Source organism: Homarus americanus, unplaced genomic scaffold, assembly GCF_018991925.1.
Source record: "Homarus americanus isolate GMGI-L3 unplaced genomic scaffold, GMGI_Hamer_2.0 scaffold35258, whole genome shotgun sequence".
Lineage (NCBI taxonomy): Eukaryota > Metazoa > Arthropoda > Malacostraca > Decapoda > Nephropidae > Homarus > Homarus americanus.
Genome location: NW_024757019.1, coordinates 641 through 15,000, shown reverse-complemented (window position 1 = coordinate 15,000; position 14,360 = coordinate 641). Strand labels below are relative to the sequence as shown.

Sequence of the window (14,360 nt, the reverse complement as noted above, 5' to 3'; positions counted from 1 at the left end):
CCTAACGTAACATAACCTTGCCTAACGTAACATAACCTTGCCTAACGTAACATAACCTTGCCTAACGTAATCTAACCTTGCCTAACATAATCGAACCTTGCCTAACCTAATCTAAATTAACCTTGTCTAATCTAACTTCCTTGCCTAAACTAACCGTGTTTAACCTAATCTAAGCTTTCCTAACCATATCTAACCTAACCTTGCCGTAGAGAGGGCGTTGGAGGCAGTCAGGCCGTAGAGAGGGAGTTGGGAGTGGGAGGCAATGAGGCTGTAGAGAGGGCGTTGGGAGGCAGTGAGGCGGATAGTAACTGCCTTTGATCTCCTGAAGGTTGGCTGGTGGTCTTGGGGACGCATCTATCCGTATCGAGGGAGAGATGAAGCCGTGGGTAGGCGAAGGTCGTAATTCCGGAGGTAAAAAAAGGAAGATGTTTATCCCAGGTTTCCATTTCGAGTCAGTCAGCAGAAAAATGAGTCGATTCGTTCGTGGGTAAGTTTGGTTGAGTCACCCACTCGTGTATGTAAACAAAGCAACACGTGTTTTGGCCCCAAATGGTTAGGTAAACAAAGCAACACGTGTTTTGGCCACCCACTCGTGTATGTAAACAGAAGTTATCTGATCCCTCACATAACACGTAAAGGATCATCTGTTAATGGCGCTGTCATCTCCCTTTAACTGTTTAGGGAATTATTAATGATTTTGGTGGGTGGATTTTGGTCTGATTTATTTTGGCGGGGATTTTTTGTTCAATTTTGCTGGGGTTTTTGTCCGATTTATTATTTTGATGGTGGGATTTTGTCCGATTTATTATTTTGATGGTGGATTTTTGTCCGATTTATTATTTTGATGGTGGGATTTTGTCCATTATTGTATTTTGGCGGTGAGATTTTTTCCCAGCATTACATTTTGATGGGGAGGTTTTGTCTAGTTTATTATTTTGTCCAGTAAAGCTTCTGTCCGGTGGTATTTGGTCCCAGCGCGAGTTACGAGACGTTCACTTTGGCGTCACTCACTTAAGCGCCACTCACTCAAGCGCCACTCATACCAACACTCACTCACAAATTAGACGAGTCAATGTGTTTAAAGGTGAGGTTAGACCATGACTAAGCTATCCTGCTTGTATCCTGCTGTACCTGTTAAGAGTCTATCATGCTGTAACTGTATCATGTTTATTCTGGGCTGTAAAATATGTCAGCCTTTCGTGGTAAAAAATGTCAGCCTTCCTTAACAAAAATGTCAGCCTTCCTTAGCAAAAATGTTAGTCTTCCTTAGCAAAAATGTCAGCCTTCCTTCACAAAAATGTCAGCCTTCCTTAGCAAAAATGTCAGCCTTAAATGGTAAAAAATGTCAGCAACGGAAATACAGGAACCAAACACAATATTGTAGTCCAAATAATTTTTCTTAATTACTGAAGAAAGTAAATGAGACGAGTCATCCTGTGTGGCTTAAAGAACGAAAGACTCTGTGCCGCTTTGATCCACCTGTTGAAAGCGGATGTATTGTGGCTAGGGAGGTTTGTCTGTCTGTGTGGATGAATGGATGTCTTGGTGGGTGAATGGATGTCTTGGCTTTTGGATGTCTGTGTGTGTGTTGTCTAGGTGGATGAATGGATATTTTGGTGGGTGTAAAGGCCTAGGACTTAGGGATAGAAATCCCTTACCAGGCTAATCAGGATCTTAATAAAGGAAAGTCAAGGACCATGGTTTTCCGAGGAATAACAAACAACCGTTAGAGATTGGCATCTCTTTACTATAAAAATATAACACAAAACTCTGACACCACTCGACAATCATCAAATAATTATGGGAGTCAAACAATTAATGGAAGCAACAACTTAAAGGAATCAAACAAATAATGGGAGTCAGCAATTAATGGATTCAAACAATTAAATGGAGTCAACAATTGATAGAATCGAACAATACAGGGGAGTCAGCAATTAATAGAATCAAACAATTATAGAAAACAAACGATGAACAAATATTTCCTACGGCAGTGGCCCTGGGGGAAGGTTCTGGAACACGGTGATGCACGCTCAGGATAGGGAAGCGTCCACTTCAATTCCACACTCAGCGACGTCTTGAAAAAGGCAGGAGAACACCGGGGCACCGACGGAATGTGATGAACTGATGGTCGTGGTATGCGATAGTGGTAGATGACCAGAGAGTTGGAAGTTGATAGGTGAAGGTCTGGGAACACAGCCCACGAGTCCAGGACCTATGATGAGATCACAGCCAGAAATTTGACGGACAGCAGGGTAGCTAGATACTGACGGTATGGCGGCTGGGTTGAATCTGCCGGCGGCGGTGATAGTCGCTGCCGTTCTCACCTCTGTCCAACCACCCCAAGTGTCGTCTGCACCAGCAAACGAGCGAGTTAGCAACGGTAACTAGCCGGAGGATCGTTTCCGCCTTTACACTGCTCCCCCAACAAAAATCTACTGTAAGGTAGATTAAAACTTAAGATTAGTACACAAAGCATAATCATCTTGCAACAAATGCTTAAATACACATTGCACAATAAAGAAAGGTCATAGAAAAGAATAGGTGGAAACTTGATGTCCAAAACGAAGGCCTTATCAAGGAACTGCATGTGGGGTCCACTTCAGTCCAAGTTTAAGTTTGGGCCCAATTCCAGTCGTAGAGGATTCTTCTATCTCGTCAGGTGTTGGCAGCAACTGGCAATCGAGATCAACAGACTCTGGCATCTGAACTCCACAGGAACTCTTGCAGGGTAGTGCCTCGACTAACTCCAGCTCGGGGACGTCGTCAAGGACACGAGCAATGTGGGTCCTGCAATTATATTGCTTTAACAAATTAGCTTGATGTAATTTAGGCTTCTTAGAGGAAGGGGGTGAGAATCGTCCAACAAAATCTATGGCTACCCGAGAAGATGGTTCTGCAACGACAGGTAAGGGTTCAAGTGGAACAGGACGGACTCTACCCTTGGCGGACATACGTGGGCACTGATCACAACTCCTACAAAAAGCTCTAATATCCGCTCCCATACCTGGCCAGTAAAACTGATCAGCAACCTTCCTATAAGTTTTCCTACGAGAACAGGGACTTACAAGAGAGCTCTTGTGAGCTACAGAGAGAATGTTACTACGACAAACATCAGGGACAACAAGTAAAAACCGACCTACTTTAGCTGGTCGCTTGGATGAAACACAAGACCTGTGTAACACCCCATTAATAGAAACAAACTTATAAACCGACCCATCTCTCACCTGATCCTCCTCCCCGGAAGTCACCTTCTCCCTTACCTGCTTCAGAGTGGCACACGAGTCTTGAAGCTTGGCGAACTCCTTGGGCGTCACAGTCAGTGGCAACAAATTCGGCAGAATCAGGGGATGCGGTCGTTTCACCTTCGCCGTCCGTGGCCCTACAGCTTGGACCTTGGCGGCAGGCGTGGCGGCGTGAGAGGGTGGCGAGGCGACCTCGGCAGGTGGCGAGTCGTCGTCCTCAGCAGGTGGCGTGGGGACTAGTGCTGGTGGCGAGGAGACTGGTGCTGGTGGCGAGGAGAGTTTTAACGTTTCCGGGTCGTTAGGGTCACGAACACCGGGAACATTACCAATGAGGACACTAGCAAATTTAATGGGAGCTCTTACCACATTAGACCAACCAGTGAAATAGGGGCAACGCAGGTAGCACCTAACAACAGGGAACTGGTCAACACGACCTAAATAATCGGCGACACTAACCTTCGGGCAGCTGGAGATGTCAGCGTCAGGCAGGGCTTCTTCAGAGACAATAATGCACGAGCAACCAGTGTCCCTGATGAAAGTAGATGCCCTAGACCCATTGATTGTTCCACTGACACAATAACGGGGGCAGCTCCTGACCTCCAAACAGAATCCGACCTTGTTGCTGGGTTGAGTGTCAGCAGTCTTGAAGGCGAGGGGATTCCTGGGACAGCGAGAACGAATGTGCCCTTCTCCTCCGCAGCTGTGACACCGCACGGCTGGTGAACTACTCTTGTGTACTCCTGGGGATGGTTCCTCGGAGGACGGAGGCTTCGCAATCTTCACTACAGGAGGGGAAGACTTGGGGTAGGCGTTGCGAGCAGACGCCCAGTTGTCGGCAAGTTGCACAGCTTGTCCAAGCGTCGCTGGCTGGTGTTCTTTGATGAAAATTCTCAAGTCTGGAGGTAGAGAAGACAAAAACTGATCTAATATCATGAAGTTAGAGAGAGACTCAAAGGTTTCTTCAACCCCTGATGTCTCCAGCCATTGTTGAAATAAACGACCCAGGTGAATCGAAAACTGCTGGTACGTTTCTCCCTCTCTAATCTTCGTTCTGCGAAAATCAGCACGATAACCGTCAGAAGTCTTGCAAAATCCTCGCAAGAGAGCTTGCTTCAACAAGAAGTAATCTCGGGTGATGTCGGCAGACAGGGACGTGTAAATTTCTACCGGCTTACCACTCAGTAGGCTACCCAACCTTACAGCATAGCTATCTGGGGCTACACCAAGCAGCTCAGCTACCCGCTCAAACCTAACAAGGTAGGAGGCGATGTCTTCTCCTTCACGGTACACAGGCAAGCTGGGTTTTACCACATTGTCTTGTATATGGCCAGAGGATGCTGGTCTACTTGAAGCATTAATCCTAGCCAGTTCTAGGTCCTTTTCTGCCTGCAACTTAGCTAATTCCAACTCTCTTTCTCTCTCTTTCTGACGTTCCTCCAACTCTCTTTCTCTCTTTCTGACGTTCCTCCAACTCTCTTTCTCTCTGGCGTTCCTCCAACTCTCTCTCTTTCTGACGTTCCTCTCTCTCTCTCTCTCTCTTTCTGACGTGCCTCTCTCTCTCTCTGACGTTCCTCTCTCTCGGCATTCTGTTGGGTGACCACATACTGACCAATGTCACTACCTGTCAGACCCAGGGCCACCGCTTGACCTTTCCACACCTCAAAAGCAGACATAATGATCCGAAAGGCCAAGAACAAAGGAAAAAACAAACAACTTACCCCGCAAATAGCCAAAGGCAACTCACCTAGTGGCTCAATCAGACCAGTAAATGATTTGATCCGACTGGAGGGAACCTCGTTCCGCACCCAGCCCAGCTGAATCACCTCAGGGTAACGAAACCGCACCAGGTGAAACAACAACATATATGCTATGACAGCATCCACAGTGCACCCCAACCAACACTAATTAACTTCCCCAAGTACAAGGGAGAGCAACAAAATTAGCACACAGAAGGAAGGGATAACCACTGAACAACACTTGCTTCCGGGCCACAGACAGCAAGGTGGCGCGCTCACGGCGACTTACAACAACACCGGAACGAATGTTAAACCTCAGAAACCAAAGGTCAGAGACAATCCTGGCAAGGTCGCCACTTGTAAAGGCCTAGGACTTAGGGATAGAAATCCCTTACCAGGCTAATCAGGATCTTAATAAAGGAAAGTCAAGGACCATGGTTTTCCGAGGAATAACAAACAACCGTTAGAGATTGGCATCTCTTTACTATAAAAATATAACAAAACTCTGACACCACTCAACAAACATCAAATAATTATGGGAGTCAAACAATTAATGGAAGCAAACACTTAAAGGAATCAAACAAATAATGGGAGTCAGCAATTAATGGATTCAAACAATTAAATGGAGTCAACAATTGATAGAATCGAACAATACAGGGGAGTCAGCAATTAATAGAATCAAACAATTATAGAAAACAAACGATGAACAAATATTTCCTACGGCAGTGGCCCTGGGGGAAGGTTCTGGAACACGGTGATGCACACTCAGGATAGGGAAGCATCCACTTCAATTCCACACTCAGCGACGTCTTGAAAAAGGCAGGAGAACACCGGGGCACCGACGGAATGTGATGAACTGATGGTCGTGGTATGCGATAGTGGTAGATGACCAGAGAGTTGGCAGTTGATAGGTGAAGGTCTGGGAACACAGCCCACGAGTCCAGGACCTATGATGAGATCACAGCCAGAAATTTGACGGACAGCAGGGTAGCTAGATACTGACGGTATGGCGGCTGGGTTGAATCTGCCGGCGGCGGTGATAGTCCCTGCCGTTCTCACCTCAGTCCAACCACCCCAAGTGTCGTCTGCACCAGCAAACGAGCGAGTTAGCAACGGTAACTAGCCGGAGGATCGTTTCCGCCCTTACAGTGGGTGAATGGATGTCTTGGTGGATGAATGGATGTCTTGGTGGATGAATGGATGTCTTGATGGATGAATGGATGTCTTGGTGGATGAATGGATGTCTTGGTGGATGAATGGATGTCTTGGTGGGTGAATGGATGTCTTGGTGGATGAATGGATGTCTGTGGGTGTCTATCTGTCTGTCAGTCTGTCTAGTGTGAAGAATTATCCCTGGGTTTAGGTCAAGGTCACATCAGCCCTTAAGGGAGAGAATCATTCATGAATCCCGCGTCTATTCCCCTAATTAAAATGCTACAAAGGCCCGCTATCCCTTGATTACATGATCCACAACTCATATCCCTGATTTATGCGTTAATTCCTCCTGTTATTAAACGGTATATGCCCCTCCCCTCCCCACAACAGTCTGTTATTCTGTTTATTGGTTAGTTCATCAAGTGACCACAGGAGGGGGAGGGCAGCACTAGTCTGTGGGTCTGAGGAAAAAAAATAGCCGTGGGGGGGGGGGGCATTAAGCGTCCAAGAAGTTATGGATGGAAATTAATAAGCGATGCTTCTATGTGATTTAAATAGATGGAAATTGACTTAGAGATATTTTCCCTAACGTTACATATTGACGGAATATATTTAACATATTTGGAGATACAGTTGGAATTTAGCTATATAAAATTGTCTTAATTGTCGTATATAAAGGGATTTAATTTTGGGATTTTAAGCGATTTTAGGGAGGATTTTAGCGATTTTTGGCTAGTGTGCGTGTGTTGTTTTTAGTGAGTTGTGCCAAGTTGGGATTTAATTTAGGAATTTTAAGCGAGTTTTAGGGAGGGTTTTTAACGATTTTTAGCGAGTGTGTGTGTGTGTGTGTTTTGCTTTTAGTGAGTTGTGCCAAGTTGGGATTTAATTTAGGGATTGTAAGTGAGTTTTAAGGAGGGTTTTTAACGATTTTTAGTCAGTGTGTGTGTGTGTGTGTGTGTGTGTGTGTGTGTGTGTGTGTGTCAGATTTATCCCAGCGTCACAATATCCCTAGACTATCCATGTTTATCCCAGCATCACGTCATGTAAACACCGCCAGTTTTATGGTGAGGACGCTGCCCCCTGCTGCCGTCCGTCTCCCACTCTGACGCCTCTCTTACATAATTTAGATTCTCGTAAATACTGCCTCCTGTGTTTCCAGATTTTGTTGACCCAGCTCAAACCTCGTCTGACCTGACATGACCTGAACCTAACCGAACCTCACCTGTCATAATATGATGTAACCTGACCTCACCTGACATAACAATATGTAACCTGACCTCACCTGGCATAACATGATGTAACCTGACCTCACCTGACATAACATGATGTAACCTGACCTCACCTGACATAACATGATGTAACCTGACCTCACCTGACATAACATGATGTAACCTGACCTCACCTGACATAACATGATGTAACCTGACCTCACCTGAAAGTCATGATGTAACCTGACCTCACCTGACATAACATGATGTAACCTGACCTCAGTCATGATGTAACCTGACCTCACCTGACATAACATGATGTAACCTGACCTTACCTGACATAACCTGGTCTAATATAACTTAAACTGACACTAACCTAACTTAACCTAACCAACACAGGGGAGGTTAGGTTAGGTCAGGGTTAGGTTAGGTTAGTGTTTATTGCTGCGTATTGTTGCAGTTTATTGGGTGTGTTGCAGTGCATGTTCTAGCCTCTATCAATCAGTATTATATAAATATGGGCTAAAGACATATATTCATTATATACATTCTATCACCCAGACTATTGAGCATACAGCTACATAAGCATTTGTTCTGTCACACCTCCTTGGGTAAACAGCACATAAACATTTGTAATTTCACACAGATTCAGGTTACAACCCATAAATATATGTCCCCAGGCCTCTGTGAGAGTAGGCCTGTGGAGTTGTGTTCTGACCTCAGTCAGTTGTGTTCTGACCTCAGTTGTGTTCTGACCTCACTAGGGGAAAGGTCACGGCTGGGTTAGCTCCCAAGGGGTAATTATCAGATATGGCCAGTGCTATGTGCGGTCTTGGGTATGTGAGTTTGTTGACCAAACTGGAGTGGTCCATGGAAGAATTGGCGAGGGCCAAGGAAGAAATTGAGAGGTCCACGTTGGAGAACCTGAAATTAAAGGAAGAGCTGGCGAAATATAAAGGGGAGCCAGTGTCTGACGAAAACTCAAGCGAGTGGAAGGTGGCGAGTAGTGGGAAGACGAAGCTGGTGGTGAAGAAGTACACCAGGATACGACAACAACGACAACAACAGCTAAGTGTAACAACCCGTTCAGTCCCTTGATAGACGAATTGGACTTTAGAACAGTCAGGGACAGGGATGACAAGGAAGGTATAAAAACTTTAATTGTTGGTGACTCACAGGTAAGGTACATGGACAGGGCCTTTTGTGGTAAAAAAAAAAAAAAAAGGATGAGGGTGTGTTTGCCAGGGGCTGGGGTGGGGGATATAATTGACAGGATGGACAATATCTTGTCTGGTAATGGGAACAAACCCATTATCTGCCTCAGTGCAGGAGGCAATGATATTGGCCGGTGTAGGAGCGAGGAGCTTCTTGATAATTTCAAGGCAGCTATAGATCGTATTAGGACTAAAGGAGGGATCCCTATCATATGAGGTGTCCTGCCTAGAAGGAGAGTTGGCAGTGAATGGTTGTCAAGGGCAGTTGGTGTCAACGCCCGTCTTGGCAGATATTGCAGGTCAATATCAGTCCCATTCATTGACAACTGGGACAACTTCTATGGCAGAAGGGACCTTTATGCTAGGGATGGGGTGCACCTGTCTAGGGATGAAGTAGCAACCCTGGCTGGAGCTCTAGAGGGGGCAGTTCAAAAGATATCGAAGTCTTTAAGCTGCTAGGAGAACATATGAGCACGGGGGTGGAGGAGACTGCAGTGGGAGCGGGTAAACAAAGTGAAAGATTACAGGGAAATAGTGTTAGGAATGATGACAAAACTAAATTAGACAGGGAGTTTAAAACTAAACGCGGTAAAGGGAGGACTCAGAACACAACTAACTTAAATGTATACTACGCGAACAGTAGAAGTATGAGAAACAAAATGGATGATATTGGGCCTTGGTATGTACCGAAAAAATCGATATAATAGCATTCACTGAAACATGGATCAACCTAGACACACGTGAGTTACCAGTCGAATACCAAATTGCGGGTTACAAACTGTTCCATACCGATAGGCAAACCAGGAAAGGAGGCGGCGTAGCAATCTATGTTAGGGATAATCTGAAGTGTGAAATAAATTTGGAAATAAAAACTGAGAGGAATACAGAAACAATTTGGATTGAATTAATCGACAGTAGGGAAAAATTAATCACAGGAGTAATATATAGACCTCCCAATCTTGATTGAGTCAATGAGCGACTTATCTGGGATGAAATGCCCAGGGCTTCCATACACAACAAAGTCCGTATAGTAGGCGACTTTAACCTTGGCCAAATAGATTGGACTGACCTTACAGGTAACTCAGAATCAGAGGTTTTTCTCGAGACGATCCAGGACTGTTTTCTAAGTCAACATATAACGGAACCCACACGGGGTAATAATATACTCGATTTAGTTCTGTCAAACAGAGAAAACCTCATTAGCAGTGTCGAGGTAGGGAACGAACTTGCAAACAGCGATCACAAAGAAATTAGATTCCAGTTAGATTTTCAGGGCAGACGTAAGGAAAATTCCACTAAAGTACCAGATTTCAGAAGGGCGAACTTTGACAGTTTAAAGAGGCAGCTGAGAGAGGGGGTGTCGCGCTTGGCCGTGAACCTGACAGATGACACCGACCTGATAACGAGATCTGAGATTGCCGAGTTCCACGACAATTTAAATAGTGAGTTACTTAATGCACAAAGGCAGAACATACCATACAAAAAACTCACATCAGACAACAATAACCTTAAATGGATAAATAATTATTTAAAGAACATCATTGGCCAAAGGAAGGCTATAGGTAGAAGGATAAATCGTGACGAAATTCACCTTCCGGGACTATTATAGGGTATTGGCGAGTAGGGTTAAAACCGATATAAGGAAAGCAAAGAGGAATAATGAGGTAAGGATAGCAAGGGAGGCAAAGACAAACCCCAAAGGATTCTACCAAATGTATCAAACTAAAACACGAGAAAAGATTGGACCAATATGGTCAGACACCGGCGAGCTCACTGATAACGAGAGAAATGAGCAATAATTTGAATAAATATTTTTCAACAGTTTTCACCACCGAAAATTTAAACATGATACCCGAGGCACCGGCTCTATTCAGAGATAGTGAAGAAAACAAATTAAGCGAGATAGTAGTGACTAGTAACGATGTTATTAAGCAAATAGACAAACTAAAGCCTAATAAGTCACCTGGTCCAGATGAGATATTCGCCAGAGTATTAAAGGAATGTAAGGAAGAGCTTAGTATGCCCTTAGCAAAGTTGTTTAACATGTCCTTAAAAACAGGTGTAGTACCAGAATCCTGGAGGAAAGCGAATGTAATACCGATTTTCAAGAAGGGGGATAGATCACTATCCTCTAACTACCGCCCAATCAGTCTAACATCAATAGTAGGCAAATTACTGGAAGCAATCATTTCAAACTCTATTCGAAATCATCTGGAGAAGCACAGATTGATCAATGATTCCCAGCATGGCTTCACAAGCGGACGTTCTTGTCTAACTAATCTATTAACATTCTTTTCATCAGTTATCGAATAGGTGGACGAGGGGCACAATTATGATGTGGTATATCTCGACTTAAGCAAAGCCTTCGACAGAGTCCCCCTCGAAAGACTAATTAGAAAGGTAGAAGCTCATGGCGTCAAAGGTAACATCCTTAAATGGATTAGGGCGTGGTTACAGGACAGGAAACAGCGAGTGAGCATTAACGGCACTAAGTCCCATTGGAGCAACGTCACAAGTGGAGTTCCCCAAGGCTCAGTACTTGGACCATTATTATTTATTATATACATAAACGACATATATATCGGCATAGACAGCAACATAAGTAAATTTGCTGATGACACTAAAATAGGACGTGTTATTAAATCTGACGAGGACTCAGCAAAACTACAGGAAGATCTAAACAAATTTTTCGAATGGTCTGAAAAATGGCAGATGAAATTCAACGTGGACAAATGTAAAGTACTCAGTACAGGAAATGTAAACAGGGAAACCAGATTCCTGATGAACAACGATGCCATAGAGAAATCCGACTGCGAGAGAGATTTAGGAGTAATGATAAGTAGGAACCTTAAGCCAAGTAAGCAATGTGTTTTTGCTTGTAACAAGGCTAATAAAGTACTTGAGTTCATACAAAGGAGTGTTAGTTACAAGACTAGCGAAGTCATCCTAAAACTGTATCTTGCTCTTGTGAGACCACACCTGGATTACGCAGTTCAGTTCTGGTCACCGTATTACAGAATGAATATAGAATCCTTGGAAAGAATTCAGAGGAGAATGACAAGACTAATCCCGGGCATTAGGAACCTTGAGTATAGAGACAGGTTAAAGCATCTTAATTTCCACTCCCTCCAGAGACGTAGAGCGAGGGGCGACCTGATAGAGGTGTATAAGTGGAAGGCAGGGCTAAACAAAGGGGACATTACAAAGGTACTCAAACTATCCAACCAGGAGCGAACTCGTAACAATGGTTTTAAATTAGACAAATTTAGATTTAGGCGGGAAATAGGTAAACACTGGTTTGGAAACAGAGTAGTGGATGAATGGAACAAGTTACCAAATATCATCATTAACTCGAATAAGCTGAATAGCTTCAAACATAGGTTGGATGCTTATATGAGCAATAGGGGTTGGGTGTAAACGGGACTGCCCAGTATGGGCCAATAGGCCCGCTGCAGTTTCCTCCATTCTTATGTTCTTATGTTCTTATGAGTGTAGCCTCTTATCTCTGTGTTGACGTATAGATTACATACCCCCTTACAAGCAGACAGAGAGAGGTTTACCAAGTTCACAGCTTCACACAGTTCACCATTTCACAGCCAGACACCGTACCAAAGAGACGTGTGTGAGCATAGCTCCCAAGGCTGTATCTTTCTCTAATTTTATCAGCTAATTACAAGCTAATAGCTAATGCTCAGTAGTCTGTCAACAAACAATTCTGTAACTACCAGAGCATCCAATATAACGAGAAAATCACCAAGTGTGTTTACATTAAACCAAGGAACCACAAATGAAGATAACAGAACCTCTGTACACTTGTGTATACTTACAAGCTAAGATAATTACAAGTGTAACCCAGGTGGGCTTGGACGACTCAACGACTCAAAACTACGACTGTATCAAAGGTGACACGCCGTGAGACTACCTATTATCTCACCCAGCTTCATCAAAGGTACCAGCTACTACTCTACACTCATTCAGACAAGTGTTAACAAGTGAGATCGTTTGATATCAAACCCCGGCCCAAACAATGGTGGCAGCGGTTACGAATCACAAACAATGGTGGTAGCCGTTACGAATCACAAACAATGGTGGTAGCCGTTACGAATCACAAACAATGGTGGTAGCGGTTACGAATCTAAAAACAACTTATCAGTGCTTCAAGTTCCAGTGATTTCTAGTGAATTAGAGAGAAAACTTTATAAGTACCAAAAAAAATACTTATAAAGTAACACAACAAATAAGTGACTACTACAAGTAACAAATAAGTTACTTTAACTGTGTACCAATACAAGTGGTAACAATAACTTGTAAGTGGTAACACTAACTCTTAAGTGGTTACACAAACACTTAACCTATAGAAAACCCTCAAGACCGAGCAGATGTGTGTGGTTTACAAGAGCCATTACTCACCTTGACAGGAAGGCGATAAGCAGAGACCCAGTGGTACTGTAGTGGATTTCTCCCCTACAAACGCTGTTTGTCGCTGAGTAGCCGACCCCACGAATTCCGTGAAAAACTGCTCGCAAGTAAATACAAGAAGAGCAGTTCTGATGAAAAACGAAGGTGATGAGTCAAAGTTGTCTATGGTAAGATGGTGAGATAAGATAAGCATGACAGGATTATGGTCAGCGGATAAGGATGATAGGAAGTTGGTGAGACAAGATAAAGGGCAGTAAGATGTTCGACATGATAAGGATTACCACCACATCGTCAGAGGCAAATATTTAAATCCTTTTGTAAACCTTGTGTCCCTCGGGCCTTGTGATGCTATTTTGCCACTCACTGTCATTCACCCTATTTTGCCACTCACTGTCATTCACCCTATTTTGCCACTCACTGTCATTCACCCTATTTTACCTGTTTGGCTTACACCTTTATTTGCTTTGTCAACAATATCTACTTTATCTTTTTTTACAATTCCGTCTCCCCATTATTAGCCTGATCTGCTCACCATGTTATCCGGGTTTATTATACATACTTTAGCATCAACAACTTTTACAAACGCTATTTTTACCAGATTCATTCTTTATTCTAAATTATCCACCAAGAGTTCAGAAAAACGTCACAGACTTGAGATATTTCGGTAACGAGTGGAATGAGGTGTAGACATCCTAGAGTCACTTGAAAGCAATGCTCAGCACCACCACTCACCTGTCCGATGCAGTGGAAAATGGACTGAAAAGTGATTCTGACCCAGGAGAATTTGTGGTGGAGGACTTTGGTAGGTAGTGGTCGACGGCTGAGGTAGTGGTGGGGATGTCGTCTGGTGGTCCTGCCTCGGCCTGGTCGTTGACTGGCATGCCACCAGGGCAAATGGCGACGTACTCACTGACACTTGGCTTTATGAAATAAAATTCTGATTAGCTTTTTATACGACGTTATCTTCCTGAAGTTGAAGAATAACTGTACACCATTAAAAGGTATAATTTGCGAAATAATAGAACTTTTTAAAATATTTTAGTTTTATTAATAACGACAGAGTTACTTTTCTGTAGTTAGTTTTTGTAGAGTTTCTGGTGTTTCTGCACAAGATAGTCACTGTAAGGCTGTGTAGACTACAGTAGGACTATAATGTTATCTACAGGGAATCTCCCTCTTTAGAGAAGCAAAACATAATAGATCAATATGAGTCACAGTGAAGTTGTTGTGTTGTGTTACGGTTCACTTAATCATCCAGGTTATGGCAATACACGGTATATCACCGGGTTTAAGCTTCAGGAACAAAAAAAAATATTTTACAGCAAAGTAGCACAATTGGCCTTTATTTTGTATGACTGGACGTAATTCGGTCTATAGCATTTTTTT

General features: G+C 43.6%; 1 long non-coding RNA gene across 4 annotated transcripts in view; it reads right to left on the bottom strand.

Moving 5' to 3' along the window:
* Positions 1-13,906, bottom strand: part of LOC121857354 — a 25,454-nt gene extending 11,548 nt beyond the window's left edge. The window contains exons 1-2 of one of the 4 annotated variants that reach the window (XR_006087170.1): positions 13,707-13,906; positions 12,966-13,102 (exon numbers count right to left, since the gene is read on the bottom strand). This is a non-coding gene — a long non-coding RNA (uncharacterized LOC121857354). Of the gene's footprint in view, positions 1-12,965; positions 13,370-13,706 lie in introns of those variants that run through there. The other 3 variants (XR_006087171.1, XR_006087172.1, XR_006087169.1) reach the window with 3 other exon arrangements.
* Positions 13,907-14,360: the final 454 nt, after the last annotated feature.